Raw genomic sequence first — 12162 nt, forward strand, 5'->3', positions numbered from 1 at the left:
ACCTGTCGCATTGGAAAAATATTCTGCAGCTATAATAATTATTGCCGGTATTGAATTATAATTACGTGTCTTATGAAAAAATATCACCGACAAAATCAAATTTATTGAGTAGAGAATTTTTCCAGAAATGCTTAACAAGCTTGAAAATACTGGAATATAATAAAGTTGACAAAAATAGAAATAATTGTCTAAAAACATCAAAACCCAATTGGTGTCTAGGAAAGATTGTGGCATCTGAAAAGATTTTGATTGATTACTGAATGTTCAGAAGAGAAATTATATAATTATGTTGGTCAGTTTTTAGCTAAATCATTCAATATTTCATTTTATTGATAGTGTAGTAAGATTTTCTTGGAAAAAATTCGTAGGCAATTTCACGATATACAGCTCAAAAACTGGCGCGCCGATAGATCGATTCAAATTTCCCACTTCGTCTAGTATTTTTGGCACTCTTCGCAATTGGCCAAACTTTTGCGCCAAGGCACATGATTCGTCGACCGTGAAGACAAGTCGGCGGGCTATTATATTCGGGCTATTATAATTATTACTTTCTTATTTACTCCATTAATTACTGAATAAAACAGATTGATTATCAATTCAAATGTTCTTATTGTTAGTACATTTGGAAGATTTCAAATTGAGAGTGTTTATCTGAACTTATTATGTTGTATCTTTGACTATAGAAAGAATTCTTTCTATAGTCAAAGGTTGTATCCTATTACACAATCCTCACAATTCTTGTTCAGAGAAGTACACTCTTCCTTCTTTCTTTTTCTTCTTCAGTTTCTTTTCATTTTTCATCATCCTTCTTCTTCTGATTCTTGTTTGCTCATTTCTTGTTCTCCTTCCCTTTGGTTTTTCGGTGTGATCTCCTTTCCTCCTCGTGTCTCTTCTTCTGTTTTCTGCCTTCTTCTTATCTTGTTCTCCTCTTCCACCTTTTTTTCTCCTCCCGCACAAGCTAGCTTGGTATTCTTCTGTATTTTTTTCATGCTTTGTTTCATTAGCCTACCTCTTTTTGTATACCAGGCTTAATATGTTTCACTATCTTTTATCAATTTTTCTATCCCCATTCAATTAACTTTTCCTATGTATCTATTTACGATTTGTCCCAATCTCTTTTCGTCTGATTCCTTTCTCCTTCTTCATGAATATGTTTTCTTCCCTCTTTTCCATTTTCAATACTAAACATGACGAAAAACAAAGTAGATCATTAACGTTACACATTCTAAGGACAGCATGAATAATAATTATATTCAAAGACTAGCCGTCAGGCTCGCTTCGCTCGCCATATCCGTCTAGCCAGGGGGCTCCGCCCCCTCCGCTCACCTTTCCACCACCCGACTGGATCGTCCAAAAATGAGATCAGCAAGCTCGCTTCGCTCGCCTGCATTTTTCATTTGAGCATTTTTTATCATATGTTAGGACGATCCAGTCGGGGGTCCAGACTAAACGTCTGGCTAAACGGATATGGCGAGCGAAGCGAGCCTGACGTCTATAATTATAATATTCCCAGGAATAGCTCTGATTGAAGTAGCAGTGCCCAATCAATTTTCCCGCGATAAATGCATTTCAATCTTCAACCTTGGTGTCAACTCATCTTAATGCCAACCTGACAAAATTATTAATTTAGTTACCTGTTAACAACTGTTTCGAAGAGGTACTCTCTCTAGAACCATAATTTCTATATTAACATATGGTATGGACATTTTTCAATTATAATTAAGAGATTGGGAGAAGAAGAATATACATGCTAAAAGACGAACTTTAAACCCTTAAAAACCACTCTTAGAGTTAAAATATTGCTAAAAGATTTCTTAGTGCGCCTCTAAAGGGCCAACTGAACATACCTACCAAATTTGAACGTTTTTGGTCAGGTAGATTTTTAGTTCTGCGAGTGAGTGAGTGAGTCAGTCAGTCAGTCAGTCAGTGAGTGAGTGAGTGCCATTTCGCTTTTATATATCTAGATAGATAGAATTGCTTCATCATCAAAACGTTTTCTTCAATATTCATTCTACAACTACCAATATATTTCATTCACTCATCTGAGCGAGAAGAATAATAAGAATTTTGTAAGTTTAACTGTATGAAATTCTTTCAAATTTTACTTTCTCAAGTATAAAGTGGTGAATGAGAACAAAGATTTTAGCTAGAACGTGTTAGCCTTCTGAGAACTCGACTCTCACTCGCATGTATGTTTACATTGTAGATCGTCTCGACTTGGAGTGCAGTATAAAGTTCATTTTTATTGCAGTTCATTTGTATTGCATTTTTATTTTTCATTTTTCTCACTAGTATAGCGAGAAATTACAATGATCATAGGCGCCGACTTCTAGTGGCTGGCAGGGCTCCATCCCCACCCATACCATCAATCTTCAGTTTTCTACAAAAATGAAGATTATTCAAAAAATTGATAGTGATAAATGATGATGGGGCTGACAATTTGGGGAGGAGACTTTATAATTTTACCTTCTTATATTTACGTACGGTAAGGTCACCATGGATTTTTAATTTATAGACTAGTACAGGGGTTCCCAACAAAATTTTCCCAAGGACCCCCTCATCCATTTATTATATTTATGCGGACCACCACTACTTCTTAAATGCACAGTGTAACGTTATCTTTTCCAATAACGTGTGCCCTGCTTGGCCGCAGACGGTAGAGCAAAGATTTGAAAGATGTATAACACTTTTTGTGGTTCCTGGAAAAATAATAGTACCAATTTCTTACCAGCTCTCTCAGGAGCTCACACAGTTATCTGCTTTTGCTGGTTACTAACGTCGGCCGCTTTAACAGTTCACAGCTCCTGTGACTGATTTTTTGAATTCCAAAACTACAGATGCAGTAGATATAGATAGATATAAGGGCTCTGACTATCGTACTAGACGATGGGACATCGCCACTAATGCCACTCGCCACCATTCACCAAAGTGGTCAGCAATGAAAAATGATACCGAGCGGAATCTAAGGTGATATTCTATCAGAATACCTTATAAATTCTATTATTTTATGTTGCTGCAACTTAATACTATGACCTTGAGATTCTTCAAATCAGATGTGTTGATACTGGACAATTTATATAGATCTCGGGAGCGTACTATTTCCAAAGATTTGATAATCAATGATGTATATCACTGATTTATCCAACTTATTCGGTGAAGAATATAGTTGGCTGGTAATCTTAATAATATTTCAATACTGGTAACAAAATAGACTATAACGAGATTGGTCATGCATGGAGATAGGATACCATAAAGGGTACACCATTCAAATAAAGACACAAATTTATTACACAAAATATCAACGAATAATAAAATATAGAGCAACAAGTATAAAAAATAATAGAAGAACAAATATATATATATATATATATATATCTATATATATATATATATATGGAAATATCACAGATAGCTCACTAATGTTTGACTTTGCTTTTAGCACGAAATATTACCATGTGCTTCTTTAATCAGCAATCATATGCATTTAAATTATGCAGCTCAGTTATCGACTTGCTGTTGCTTGTATCTTCTTTCCAAATTAATATAAATAACTAATATAATTATAAATCTCAGAATATATTAATATGTATCTCTCAGGGCTAAGGTTCGGCCTCTGATGGAAATCAGATAAATCAATTTATCTTATGAACAAGAGCTTCATCAACATCTTTATAATTTACTGATAAAAAGAATGGTCAAGTGAGCATATATTATAATATCAAAAATTAATAAATACTTCATCTGTGCATACTTAAACATGTAAATCTGATAGATTGTTCTTAATAAAATTCCCTTTACGTTTAAAGACTTGCACAAGTTTGATATTAATTTCAATATTTAAACAACTTTTCGTCAAGCTAGCTTCATTGAATCATGATTTATTCGAAGCACTGAGGGCGCCCTTGATACTTTTTAAATATGGAACTCACGTGTCAATTTTCACAAAGTATGATGGCAATCTGGATTCTTTTGATGTCCTAGGCCTTTCTGGTGGGCTGATGTCATCTTCTCCAATGGGGATATTAATTTATTTAATGCGACTCATGCCTTAATACGACCTCACTGAGTCTTGTGAAATTAATTCTTAAAATCAAACTTAAATTTTTAAAACGTACAATTACTAAAAAGGGATCTTGTGCTCTATAAATTGGTGGCTGTTCCCGGTGACCTCTGACAAGCAAGTGGGCTTTGATCTACCCCTATTCTTTCCACGACCATACTTCTGTAATTTCAAATTTTCATATCATTAAAATATTCAACTACTACACAATTACATGATTCAAAATAGACTGTGTCAATCTGCTAGGTTATTGCATAAAGATCAAATATTATATTTTTTAATTATTCCATTTATATCTGTTACATGAACTGAGTATTGTATGGTTTACAAATTCTTATCATTTATATAATAAATAAAGTATATTTTTGAATTGGCTTGCTTTTACCGCCGGTCAGTTACTGTATTTTGATTGGCTTATTCTAAAATCACAAATGTATTCATGTTAGGGATGGGCCATATCGAACTCAAGACATCGATCATTGATTAATCGATTATTTTTTCAGTCATTAATCGATTACGTCGATTAATCAATACTGAAAACATCGATTAATTGGACTTGAAATATCGATTAATCAAGACTTCAAAGATGGGTCTTCCACTAGGAGACTGCCATAATCTGACCAGTCTGACGGTCGATCAGCTGTAGCCAATCACATCTCATGTCTTGTCCTCAAGTGGAAACCTCTTTTAAAAATTTATTTCAGGAGTCAGGACAGACTATCAAATTGGTTAGGTTATGTTATCGTTGTGTGTAGCATCACCGATATGGAGATGATCTCAAGAATTAACTAATAAAGTCTTGAAAAGACTTCAAGAAATAACTTTCTGAGGTGTATTACACTTGAATTTTCTGCTTGTTCCCTATGACAAAATTATTAAATAATATCCAATACCTAATAAATAGAAAATTCAGAGTGGATCTGATACTGATATTGTAAAGTTTGAATTTATATCCAATCCGGATGAGATAATAGTTAAAGTCTTAGGCTAGGCCTATATTAGTCAGCTTAAAGGACATTTATGATTGAATTTGAAGTCATTAGGCTCATGTATTATAGGACTTGAAGTTACGGAACATTTCAACTGAGTTATGTAACTAATTGGCTTAATGAATGTCATAGGCTGACCATAAATATTGGTTGGGTTAAAAAACCTATCACCGGGGTACTCGTACTCCATAGCCCCTAGTGTAAGATGTAAAAGTTGAATAATTAGGTGTCAGAAAGGTATATAATTGAGAATGTGGGCTCCAAAATTATCTCTTTGTACTCAAGAGACAAAAATTATGTTATTACATAAAACTATTTATTACTAACTTGACATTAGACATGATTTGTGCCAAGAACCAAGCAAGAAAAAGGTAAAAACTTTCAATGCAGAGAAAAACTGCATTATAATTTCATAAAGTATTCTTTAAAGCTCTAGAAGTGTTTGAAAATAATAATTATTTACTTATTTATCTCTCTAGATTTTGTACAATGAAATAATCGACCAACTGTAGAAAGGCGAGAAACCCCAGTAGTCGATTAATCGTTACAACAATATGATGAATCAAATTAAATTCTTCTCGTTGTTGATTGATTTGACGTTGCAGGTTGATTTGTGTTCGTCAAGTGATAAGGCACTTGATTTCCACGAGAAGCTTGTTCTCTCAATACTGTTATATTGATATCAATACGGTTATGAATCATTCTTTGAGAATCACAGACTTACAGTTACAGAGATTTTCTTAAACGACGTTTGTATTATCCCACTGGGTGTGGAGTCCCCACAGGATTGAATATTCAAATATAAAATTCAAACCTATCCCAGTAAATGAATTCCGAGTCGATGATGAGAGAAATGTTACAAAGACATTCATAAACATCAATATTCTAATTGATTAAATTTGATTTCGAGAAACAAGACATTATTAGGAGAATAACGAAGAATTGAAATGAAAATATCCAATTTCATTACAGCTTTAACTCTTCATCTGAGTCAATTGAATCAATTGGAAAGACAATAATCGAATTGATTTAATGTTCAGATTGTACAAGTATTGAGTTTTACTTACCTAACAGAACAATGCTAGAAAAACAATGCCGTAAAATGATTTTAGCAAATTATTGTGAAATATTCTATTAGGATGAACGTCGACAGAATGTTCCTTGTTTATCACTTACCGTACCGGCTCTTAATTAGCTGATCTAGTATAGCACTCGGTATAATGAACAAGAATGCATACACGTGAATGTAAAATACAACAAAACTACTGGACGTAATTTTATATTTCTTATGATGATTCGAAGATTTAAAAAAAGTTTTGTCAAGAAAATCTTCAGAGCTTTTATTTTGTTTAAAAAAAATTCCAATACAGCAAAATCATAGAATATTGATAAAAAATATTAAGAATAGATCTGATGATATTCATGACAAGAATCAGGAAAGCTAACTACCTTTATTCTCTACAATCAATAAAAAATGAATTGAATCATTGATAAATATTTTAGTTAATTCAAATTCATGAATATATAATAGCCTACATATTTAGTTACCTTACTCATAATAAAAGGAATTGCACGAGTGTGAGCAATATAGAACAATGATGTGCTTGACATCATGTAATGAGGTTAGTTTCAGTATGACATTTGAAATGAAGTATGACATAAAAGAAGGGGTGTCTAAGAACCAGAACATGCTATCCAGTACAAAAATTGCACTGGAAATATTCAACAATTTTATTCTATTAGATACTACCGTACAGAAATAACAACTAAATGCTGAATGAAATCAAATCTATTGATACTTTTGTTTATTAAATTATAATAATATGGTGTACGTTTTGTCTATATCAAGCAGCCTTTAAAATAATTGTTGATTCACTAATACTTATTAATTAAGACAAAAATACTATTAAATAGGTCTAGTAGTAAATAAAATTTATTTATTATATAAACTCATCTATAGGTAAAAAAACTAGTATAAAAAAATATTGAATATAATATATTGTTCATTCCATGTTCTAGAGACTCCAGACATTGAAATATAATATCATCTTGTATTATTTTCAATAGTATTTATTTATTTTTTCAATTACTTGATAATGGCATCATGGATGAAACATATCTTAAGGATTAGGTCGTATGTCGTAAGACAATTTTGAAAAAGGGTACTTGGACTTTTATTCTATCATATCATCTATATTATAGTAGTACTAGTTCTAAATTTGTGTCATTGCTTCTCCTCTCCCTTGATTGAGGTCAATAATATTAAATTGAATATTGAGAAGTAGGCTATATAGCACCATGAGCATTTTTATTGAATCCAGTTTTTTTCTACCATTACCGTACCATTCAAATTGATATCATTTTCAAAAGTGAATTTGATTGTCATGTGAGCCAACCAAATGATATACAACAAATCCATTAATATTAATAATGAATAATGAAAATAGTTTAAATAAGAACAAACAAATAATCACCATAGATTTAAAAGGAAAGTAAAACATGGATATTGTTGTAAAATAACACAGAGTTTTGTATTTTTAGATTACAGCTAAAATGAGGTTTAGAATGATCACCAATCAACTAAATTGATAGATCACTTTCAATATCAATGAATTTATAGATTATAGTTTCAAGTCTATTATTGTTGATGAAAATGAGTTTGATTTATTTGTTTAATTTTTTTATTAAAAAAATAAGTCACTGTTCTCCTATATTTTTCATCTATTTTAACACTGTTTTATTAAGTTTGATGGATCAGAATAAGGTACGAGTTAACTTTTATTGATTTCAAAACATCCAAAAATAAACTCTTTCATTACTAATACTCTATACTAATCTGTAATCTATACTATTCTGCATATGATTTGATGTGTATTTTCTGAATGTCATTTATTTATAAGCTCTAGCTCGGCTAGTATCCCTTTTTCTACTAATTTTTATAAATAGTTGTAAAAATATAATGATGTTTTATATACCGATAACAGGCTTTACTCAACTCAACAGAATCAATCCAATAGCTGATATATTACTCAACTCCAAATTTAGTAGTAGACAAACTAACTGTCTACTAACCTTGACTCAACTCTTGTATTGTTTTATTGCTTGGATTCATTTAAAAATAAAATATTGTAATATTACATTTTTTCTCGATTAACATAGAATCTTCAATTCGATATTCAAAATATTAATAACACTTGATAGCAAATATTGGTGTAATCGATTTGCGGACTTAACTTTTCACCGGGAATTTATCAGATAAACTTATGTTGAACATCCTACTATAACGCAGTTTTATTTCTGAATTAACAGATACTTCTAAACAACATAAAGGTTAAATAAATTTAAAATAACTTTAAAAATAAAGTTTTATTGAAAACAATAGATATAATGTTTGTAGACTTTTGTTCTTTGCTAATTGGCAATCGATGACGTATTTATGCTTTGAAGCTCTAGGCACTTATTCCAGGTATTTCTGCCAGGCTTTTCTCTCAAACCTTTCAATGGCTGGCTTATGTTAGTGTTTGGCTTCTGTTGAAATTTTCCTAAATAATTGAAAGTTAAGATGTTTTATTTGTGATCTAAATGCTTTTGTAAAGTTTATTGATGTTATTAAACATACATGAAATGTACATTTCAATTTTTCTTTTCTTTTTATGTTGAATTTCTCCTTCAATGTTGAAAGCCATAAACCTGTTTTGAAACCTGTAAACGATAGATAAGTATTCTTAATTTATAAGTTATATATTTTGATCTTGATTTGAAACAATAATTTCTGAGTTTTTGTGAAAGCTTTTGAATCTATTTTGATGAACAAATCAAACATATTTGTAACCTCAATCATGTTCAATCTATATTCGGTCCATGTATTATTATTTGTTCTGGTGTAAACTGGAATTTTTGAATCATTTTTTTTAAGTTATTTGATTTGCTCTGAACTGGATTTTCTATTCATAAGCATTAGATCCATTCATGATATATCAAGATATTAGCTTATTTGGAACCGATGACTTTCCTTAGATGATAGGTGAAAGCTATCCAACCTATTAGGATAAATTGGTAGCATGCCAATATCAGGGCACCGAATATCTTGTATGAGTAAAGGAACTAAAGAATGAATGTTTAAGAATGTTACTATGATATAAAAATATAACAAACCTCTTTGAACCTAAGATGTGCATTTCCATAGTCTCATGGAGAATGTAGACTCATAATGGAAGTATAAGGGAGGCGGGTTTTTCATTGATGTACAGTATATCATTACTTTCTTTACCAAACTGATTGAATAATCTTACTCTCATTTATGTATTGCAATGGGAGGCGGGTTTCTTATTTATATCAGAACATTTTCTTACTGAAAGCTCAACATTTTGTTGGATTTTTTTGGTACACAAATTTTAGTTTCCACACCAGAGTTATCAATAGGGTCGGAGTGGTGGACGGGTGACAAATTCATGTTTGGAGAATTTTTTGGCAAGGATATAATTTATTCAATTATTTTGATGAAAATAAATTTATGTATAAATGTGATGATAAAATCATTTAATTCAATTATTCGAACTAATCTTAATAATAATTATTATTATTTGATCTGGATTGTTGAAATGTTGAGGTAAAGATTTTCAAATGAAGCTTTGAAAAAAGGAATTGCAGGTCATGTGCTGTGGCTTGCAAGCATTAATATCAGCAATGCAGGCCATCAACAGCTGGCTTCAATGTTAGGTACTCCTTTTTCTTCGTTTTTTCTCTTTTCATTCCTCTTTCTTTATTTCTCTCTCTTTCTTTTCCTCGCTTCCCCTTTCTCTATTTCTTCATCTCGTTATTTTTTTCTCGTTCTCTTTCTATCTGTTTGTCCTTTTTCTTTCTTTTCCTCCATTTCTCTCTCTTTCTCTATTTCATTCTCTTTCTCTTCTCTTTTTGTTTCTCATTTCAATTTTTTTGTTTTCTCTCTTTTTTCCCTTTCTCTCTCTTCCTTTTTCTTTTTTCTCTCTTTCTGTTTCTATTTTCTCTTCTCTTTGCAAAGTGTGCGAAACCTAGTTTTAAGACTCTATACAATATACTCCAATACTCCTATGGTTTGGCCTTGCTTCATAAATGTTATAGTCCAGTCAAAGAAAGGTTATGGAGGGAAATGTTTGGAAGACAATTTCCGATCCCGCAGTTCTGTTAAGGGTAGTAGGGAGGTGAACATATCAAAAGTCCCCACCCCTGCCCACTGTGCTAAGGAGTTGAGGGTGGTTCAAAGGTACCATTTTTTGTTTTCTCGCATATAACTCGAAAACTATGTATCTTACATAACTATCATATACAAAATTGAAGCTGACATAATTTCCTACAAGGTTTATTTCACATTTCTTTCTATATATTCTCTCATTTCCGAGACATCCGCTCTTGAAGGTGTGACATGTTTGTAAAAATACGTTTGCCTCCAATTTTTTTTTCAATTTGTGCTATTATCACTTTTTAAAAATCGATGGGAAAAAATCCATTCTGATTATGGACTTATAGAGCATTGAATTCTCTTCTATTTGATGTATAATTTCACACTTTTACGAATTTCCCTACACCTTTTGTAGCAGCTTTAGAGTTGATTGCGAAATCTCAATTTTTGCAACAATAGACCAATAATTGACAACGGTATTTGGAGGGAATGTTTTAAACACAATTTTTGACTTTGCAGCTTTGTTTAGACTTGTTAGGAGAAGAACATACCGGTATCAAAAGTCCTCATTCCTAACTCATGTTCTAAGGGGATGAGGGTGGATTAAAAGTAGCATTTTCCAGTGTTTTGCTCCCACACACATATCTTGAGAATAATGAGTTCAACCAAAATAACTATCTATTCAAAAATGAAGCTTGATAAATTCACTACACTTTTTGTTTGGTGGAACTTTTTGATGCCCCCAACAGTTCCCGAGATATTCGCTCTTGAAGGTGTGTAATATTGATAAAATGACAGGTTTTTATCCAATGTTTTGCTTTTTCAGGGCTTATAACTCTTCAGCAATGCATTGCAGCTCTGTTAAGACTCCCTTTCTATCCCAGTTCCCAGTGTTGTTCCTGAACTGAACAACATGATTTTCTATTATGTCTATTGGATCAGTGATTGAATAAATCTGCCATCTACCGGCCTTGTTTGAAAGCTACATTAGTCTAGTTTAGTATTATACCACTAGAGAGCACTCAAATGCAGTCAAATTTCTGAAAAAGCAGCTGTCATATCCAATTGTACCAACACTTCAATGTGACAATTTTCTTCGGTTTTTGTAATTTTTCATAAAATTCTAAAGAACTGAAAATGAGAATACAAATTATCCATATAATTGTTTATTATTTAATAATAAAATATCAGTCATAGAAATAGAAACTTGAACAAAAATATCATTTATATTCAAAATTTTATGTCTGTTGTTTTAGAACAACATTGGGCCGTTAGAGGAGTCACATGTGAGGAGACTTTTAGGTTATGTTTTTGTGTTTCTCTCAGTTTTCAAACGCGTTCATGGAGTTATTGTTTATTGAATTATTGTGAATGATTGTTTTTCGTTATAATGGACGAAATCTTGGATAATGAAGATTTGGACAAACTCATTAATCTTCCTGAAGAAAATTAATCTTCCTGAGTTGAATAGTTTCTTATGAATCAAGATACCGGACAGTAATGTTTCTGATTTTTCTGATGTGGATGAACCGGATGATGAAATTCATTTACTAAAACAAAATGCTGAAAATGTTGAGCAAATCCTCCAAAATATTGCTGATCCTCTACAAGAGAATATACAGGTAAGATTCTCTCCAATTTATTTTCGAAAGCCTGTTTTACCTGAGTCAGCAGTCCTGTATTACAGGACTCATTGGTATGAAAGGAAATAGCCTAAAGCTACGTTTACACTATATGTAGTTGTACACTATAGTACATTATACATTATAGTAGTGTACACTATATGTAGCTGGGGAGCTATATGAAATTTGAGCTACATATAGCTCTGCTATAAGGAGATTTATGCAAATTTCATGTAGCAGAGCTAGATGTAGCTCTGCTATAATTAACTTTGATGCCATTACTTGTAGCAGAGCTACATATAGTTTGGAATAAACCAATACTAACTGCTCAGT

This window comes from Nilaparvata lugens, chromosome 2 (assembly GCF_014356525.2).
Source record: "Nilaparvata lugens isolate BPH chromosome 2, ASM1435652v1, whole genome shotgun sequence".
NCBI classification, from domain to species: Eukaryota; Metazoa; Arthropoda; class Insecta; order Hemiptera; family Delphacidae; genus Nilaparvata; species Nilaparvata lugens.